Source organism: Gossypium raimondii, chromosome 3, assembly GCF_025698545.1.
Source record: "Gossypium raimondii isolate GPD5lz chromosome 3, ASM2569854v1, whole genome shotgun sequence".
Taxonomy (NCBI): domain Eukaryota; kingdom Viridiplantae; phylum Streptophyta; class Magnoliopsida; order Malvales; family Malvaceae; genus Gossypium; species Gossypium raimondii.
Window position 1 is genome coordinate 14,808,900 of NC_068567.1, and position 6,534 is coordinate 14,815,433.

Genomic DNA, 6,534 nt, shown 5'->3' on the forward strand with positions numbered 1-6,534 from the left:
GAGGTGGTGTCTGCAAGTATGCCGATCAGGTTGTAATATAGTTTGTTTAGAAGAAAACACTTGGTAAGTATTCCGAGGATCATACCCAAGGGATTGTAGTTTGGGGAAAACTATTATCAAGCCAATTACTTGAAATAATTACTAATCTACTCAAGTCACAAATTAGTAGTGTTAATCAAGAAGCAAGATGATAATAATAATTAACTAAATAAATTTAACTAAACCTAAATCTAGGCCTGGTTTCATGTATCGACTTTTCATATTCCTTGTTTTGACTACACGAGTTCCTTTTAGCCTAGATCCAATTTTTTTTCCTAATTAACTATTGATGTAGGGTTCGAATCAACCAACTAGTCAATACTTTGGTAGGATCTTTCGATATTCCACTAGAATAATGAGTCAGCAAGAACTACTTATCTTTCAACCTCATTGTCATGACCAGTTTGGGGTTAAGGTGTTCACAGATAGGCCATACCAATTTTTGGTTAATTCTCACCTAAATGACTTCCTAGGGTCGTCAGGCCTAGGGTTTAAGTTTTTCCTCTCCCAAATAGTTGATCTGCTAAGAAACTTTAACATTCAATTAATTAATTAACTTAAAGCTATTGAAACATGCAAAATATGTAGAAAGCAAAAAATGTTGGCAAATTAGTTGAAGCTCTTGGTAAGAAAATTAATGATTTAAAATTTTCTTAGTAGGTGAATCCGGTGATGCAAAGTGATGCAAATGAAGTAGGGATGAGTAATTCAAAATATTCACCCTTCAAGTCTAACATGGAGCATGAGCAAGTTGACTTTATAGGTAGTAATTTTAGATCTCAAAGTAAGCCCTATAGCAATAGTTATAATACAGCTTAGAGGAACCATCGAAATTTCTCTTAGGGTGGTCAAGGAAATCAAAAGTCACAACCCCTTCCGGGTTTTTAGCAACCTTGTCAATAAGAAAAGAAATTCAACCTTAAGGAGATGTTAGCTAAATTTATTTTAGTGTCAGAAACTCGATTTCTAAACACTGAGACGACTTTGAGAAATTAGCAAGCATCAATTCATGGACTAAAAAATCACATTGGATAGCTTGCTAAACTGGTTTCAAAAAGACAGCGAGGAAGCTTACCTAGTAACACTGAACCCAATCCAAAAGAGCGTGTGAAGGTAGTTACATTGAGGAATGGGAAGGTGTTGGTTGAACCTGAAAAGAAGCTAAAATAAGAAACTAATGTGAAAGATGATGTGGTGACAAAAATAAAAAAATTTTGAACATTGGTGGTTAAAGAATACAAACCATCGATCCTATATCCAACAAAGTTGAAGAAAGATCACAAGGATGAACAATTTGGTAAATTTCTTGAACTTTTTAAACAATTACACATTAATTTACCTTTTGTTGAAGCTCTTTCGCAGATGCCCATAGATGCAAAATTTTTAAAAAATCTATTGACAAATAAAAGGAAGTTAGAAAAGTAATCCACTGTGGAACTGAATGAGGAGTGCTCAACAAATCTCCAAAATAAGCTACCCACTAAGCTGAATAATCTAGGAGGTTTTAGTATCCTTTGTTTTTTGGTAATTTAATTCAAAAAGCATTGGTTGATTTGGGTGCTAGTATTAATTTAATGCCTTATAAAATGTTAAAGTAACTTGATCTTAGGGAACCAAAACCCACTAGAATGAGTATTCAATTAGCTGACAGACCTGTTAAATATCCTAGGGGCATTATTGAAGATATTCTTGTGAAAGTATATAAATTCATATTCCCTATTGAATTTATTATACTTGACATGGATAATGACTTTGAAGTGCCTTTAATTTTAAGCCGATCCTTTTTAGCTATTGCTAAAGCTATTATTGACATGGGTAATGGTAAATCTGTGCTTAGCGTAGGTGATGATCAGATTGTTTTTCAAATATATGATGCTCTGTGATTTTCTAGTGAGCAAGATGATTCCTTTTATTTTACTGATTCTATTGATAATGTTATTCAGGATTCATTGCAGGAAATTATTCATAAGGACACATTGGAACTGTGTATTGTTTAAGGTGAGGAGGTTGATATAGATAATTTTGTGATAAGTGGAATGAAAATTGATCTGGATGATAATAAGTCTCCAGTTAGACAGAAAGATTTTTAGGCCATTGAGGTAAATAAAGACTTTAATTTGGAACCCTCTATTAAAGAACCTCCCAAATTGGAGTTGAAGCAATTATCAAATCATATGGAGTATGCATTCCTTGGAAATAATTCTACACTGCCAGTGAGTATTACTTCAAACTTAAATTAGAATGAGAAGGATAAGTTATTACAAGTGTTGAAGGAACACAAAAGAGATATAGCCTGAAAATTTTCTAATTTTAAAGGGATCAGTCCTTTTTTTTTTTTTTTGCACCCACAAGATTTTAATGGAAAATGAATATATGCCATGTGTGCAAGCTTAAAGGAGTTTAAATCCCAACATGAAGAAAGTTGTCAAGGGTGAGGTAATTAAACTTCTAGATGCTAGAGTTATTTATCCTATATTTGATAGTACTTAGGTCAGTCCTGTGTAGGTTGTTCCTAAGAAAGGAGGTATGACTGTTATGGCTAATGAGAAGAACGAGTTGATTCCAACAAGAAGAGTTACGGGATGGAGTGTTTGTGTTGACTACAGGAAGTTGAACAATTCTACATGGAAAGACCATTTTCCTCTATCATTTGTGGATTAAATGTTGGAGAGGTTATCTGCTCACATGTATTATTGTTTCGTGGATGGACGTTTGGCTACTTTCAAATCCCGATAGGTCCCAATGATCAAGAAATGACAACATTTACATGTTCATACGGTACGTTTTCTTACCGAAGAACGCATTTTGGATTATGTAATACTTCTACCACTTTTTAGCGTTGCATGTTAGCCATCTTTGATAAAGTCGTAGAGGACATTATGGAGGTACTGATGGATGACTTCTCGGTATTCGGTAATTCCTTCCATCTTTGCTTTAAAAATTTATCACGAGTTTTAATGGGATGCAAGGAAACGAACCTTGTGCTTAATAAGGAAAATTGTAACTTCATGGTTCAAGAAGGGATTGAGGTTGATAGAGCAAAAATTGAAACCATAAAAAAACTACCTCCATTTAGTTTAGTTAAGGATATTAGAAGTTTCTTAAGATATGCTAGGTTCTATAGGCGATTTATTAAAGATTTTTCTAAAATAGCAAAGCCTTACTAATCTGCTAGAAAAAAAATGTGTCATTTAATTTCAGTCAGGATAAATTAATTAATGCCCCGATTATGGTGTCGCCTTTTTGGAATTTACCCTTTGAACTAATGTGTGATGTGAGTGATTTTGCAGTAGGTGTAGTTCTTGGATAACAAAGAGACAAGCATTTTTAGTCGATTTATTATGCTAGCAAGCTTTGACAGACGCATAAGAGAATTACACCACTAAAAAAAATTAATTCCTAGCTGTGGTATTTTCAGCTGATAAATTTAGACCTTATTTAATATTGTCTAAAGTTTTTATGTACACTCACCACTCCGCTCTTCACTACCTTCTTACAAAATCAGATGCAAAACCTCGACTTATAAGGTGGATTTTATTGTTGCAGGAATTCAATTTGGAGATTAAAGATAAGAAAGGAGCTGAAAATCTTGTAGTAAACCATCTCTCAAGGCTCGAGAATCGCTATCTTGTGAAGCTTAATGAAAAGGAGATAAATGACTCATTTATTAAAGAACGACTCTGTGCGATAACTAATTTTGAAGGCCCTTGCTTTACAGATATTGCGAATTATTTTATTTCTAACACCTTACCAAAAGGTTTGACTCATCATCAAAAGAAGCGATTCTTTGTTGATGTGAAAAACTATTTTTGGGAGGATCCTTTTCTTTTTCTTCTGTGTGCAGTTCAGGTAATTCGAAAGTGTGTTACGGTACCAGAAGTGAATAAAATTTTGGATCAGTGTCATTCGGGACTGACATGAGGACACCACTGTGGGATTAGCACTGTAAATCCTCTTACCCGTGTTCATCGCTGAAACAGGGTAAAAAGTATTATCAAACATAAAATACATATTTTCATACAATTGGAGTTTTTTTTTTATAAAATTTTTGACATAATCCCTTTTATAAATGTCTAATCCCTCCTGAAAATTTTCAAAACGCAATCTCAAACCAATTCAATATTTCAACTAATACAGCTATATACTTAAACATAATTAAATCATTCACGACATTCAAAGTAACCTCGCTAGCATTTAAAAAAAACAACCTATCAAATAATATACATTAACATCTTAAGCTAAGTAGTAATTAGTATATATATACATCACATTAACGTTAAGTCTTCTATACATGCCATAATTTAGAAATATTAGTTTCAAAATACCAAAAGATGTAGATAGTGTGGATGATCCCGACTCATCCAAATTCGAGATGATTTATAACTCTATAAAACAAGAAAAAAGAATGAGAAGTAAGCATATAGCTTAGTAAGTATGTATATAATTGACAAACAAATTTAAAACATGTTTCCATAGATAACATAATTTTAATCAACCATAAATTTGATATTTATTCAAATTCTAGCAAACTATTTTTCTGTGTCGCAGTCACTAAATTATTATTATCTAGTGTTACGGAAATCCAAATTAAGTTCTGTAAATTTTCCCAAAAACTAGACTCATATAACATCTTATAATAATATTTTCAGAATTTTTGACACGGCCAATTAGTATAGTTTATTCTTTAAATTCACCCATGTTTCACTGCTCAACATCTCTGACCTCTCTTCACTAAAAATGAATTATCTTACTGTACAGAATTCAGATGATATTTTTGTTTGTTTTTTTTTTTGAAAATAAACTCATTAATTATTCTAAGCATATAAATTATATCTCATAAATATTTTTTTACAATTTTTAATGAGTTTTACAAGTCAGAACAGGGGATTCCGAAATCAATCCAACCCTGCCTCACTAAAATTCAAATATCTCAAAATATAAAACTCTTTTGCTTGATCTGCTTCTTTTATATGAAAGTAGACTCATTAGGATTTAATTTCATATATCATTCAACCAATAAATCAATTTCTAAAATTTTTGGTGATTTTTCAAAGTAACACCACTTCCACTGTTTGAATCTATTTTGTTTCAATTGCACTCATTTACATAACATTTCAACAATTTGTTTTGTAAGCACAATACGAAACGTCATCACTCCAGTTACTCTTTAGAAAATTTTCACACTTCAATCACATACTCATATTTTTTTTTATCAATACTCATATCCCGTTGAACACGTTGGTATAATAGCGAATATTCGGTGGTTTGCACATAGTACCACTCGTGTAATTATTATCATTCGATACATGTATTAGGCTTCGCATAGTACTACACACGTGATCAAACTTTCCGGTTCACGTAGTAGCCTGTACATAGTACTACACATTTGACCAAAGCCTTCCAGTACACATAGTAGCCTGCACATAGTACTACACATGTGACCATTATCTATCGATACACGTAGTAGCCTGCACTTAGTACTACACACGTGTTTATAGGCACTTTATTCAAGCCTTTCTTATTCCGATAGTCCCACAGAGATTCTTACTTTTCAAGGATTAACAATTTATCCGTATACAAATCACAATTTCAATATTTTAGTCCAATCTCATAACAAATTTAATAATTCAATTCAACTATTTCACTTATTACTTGTCAATGATATACCCACAATTCAAGCAGATTTTAATCGATTCAACTATCAATTCAAAATTTCTAATTGTTATATAACTATTTCATATTCAACCATTTCTCATATATTATAACAAAATATCAGAAATAGTTATAAACAATGTATTAATTACATACTACTTACCTCGGTGCAAAATATAGGAATTTTGCAATTCAATCCACAATCTTTTCCTTTCCCTTATCGAGGTTGATTCCACATCTTTCTTGATCTATAATAGCAAATTTAGCTTGTTTAATATTAACATTTATCAAAATAATCCTCGAATCAACTTTCGACAAAATTACAATTTTGTCACTAAACTTTTGCATATTTACATTTTTTCCCTAAAATTCAGAAATGAAATATTATTCCTTATTCTTATGTTTTATAACATGCTGAACAGTTTTCCCTTCTATGGAAACATCAAATTCTCACTCTAACTCTTACTTATGAACATTAAATAATTTTACCGATTATGTTATTTTGCTCGGTTTCACTTAAAATCGACTAGCAAAAGTTGTTTAACTTAAATTCTAGCTTCATATACTTCCATAAAACATTAAATATATACGTTTCACACATGGTTAATTTTTCAAATTTCAACCCTAGCTCAAAATAATAGTAGAAATAGATAAACCGAGCTGCGGGAATCTCAAAAATGCAAAGAACATTAAAAAAGGGGCTAAAATGCACTTACAATCAAGCTTGAAAGTGGCCAAAACCCTAGCTATGGAGTCCTTCAAGTTTTGGCAGCAAGAAAATATGATAACATCATTTTTTACATATTTTTCTCATTTTAATTCTATTTATTTACTAAATGACCA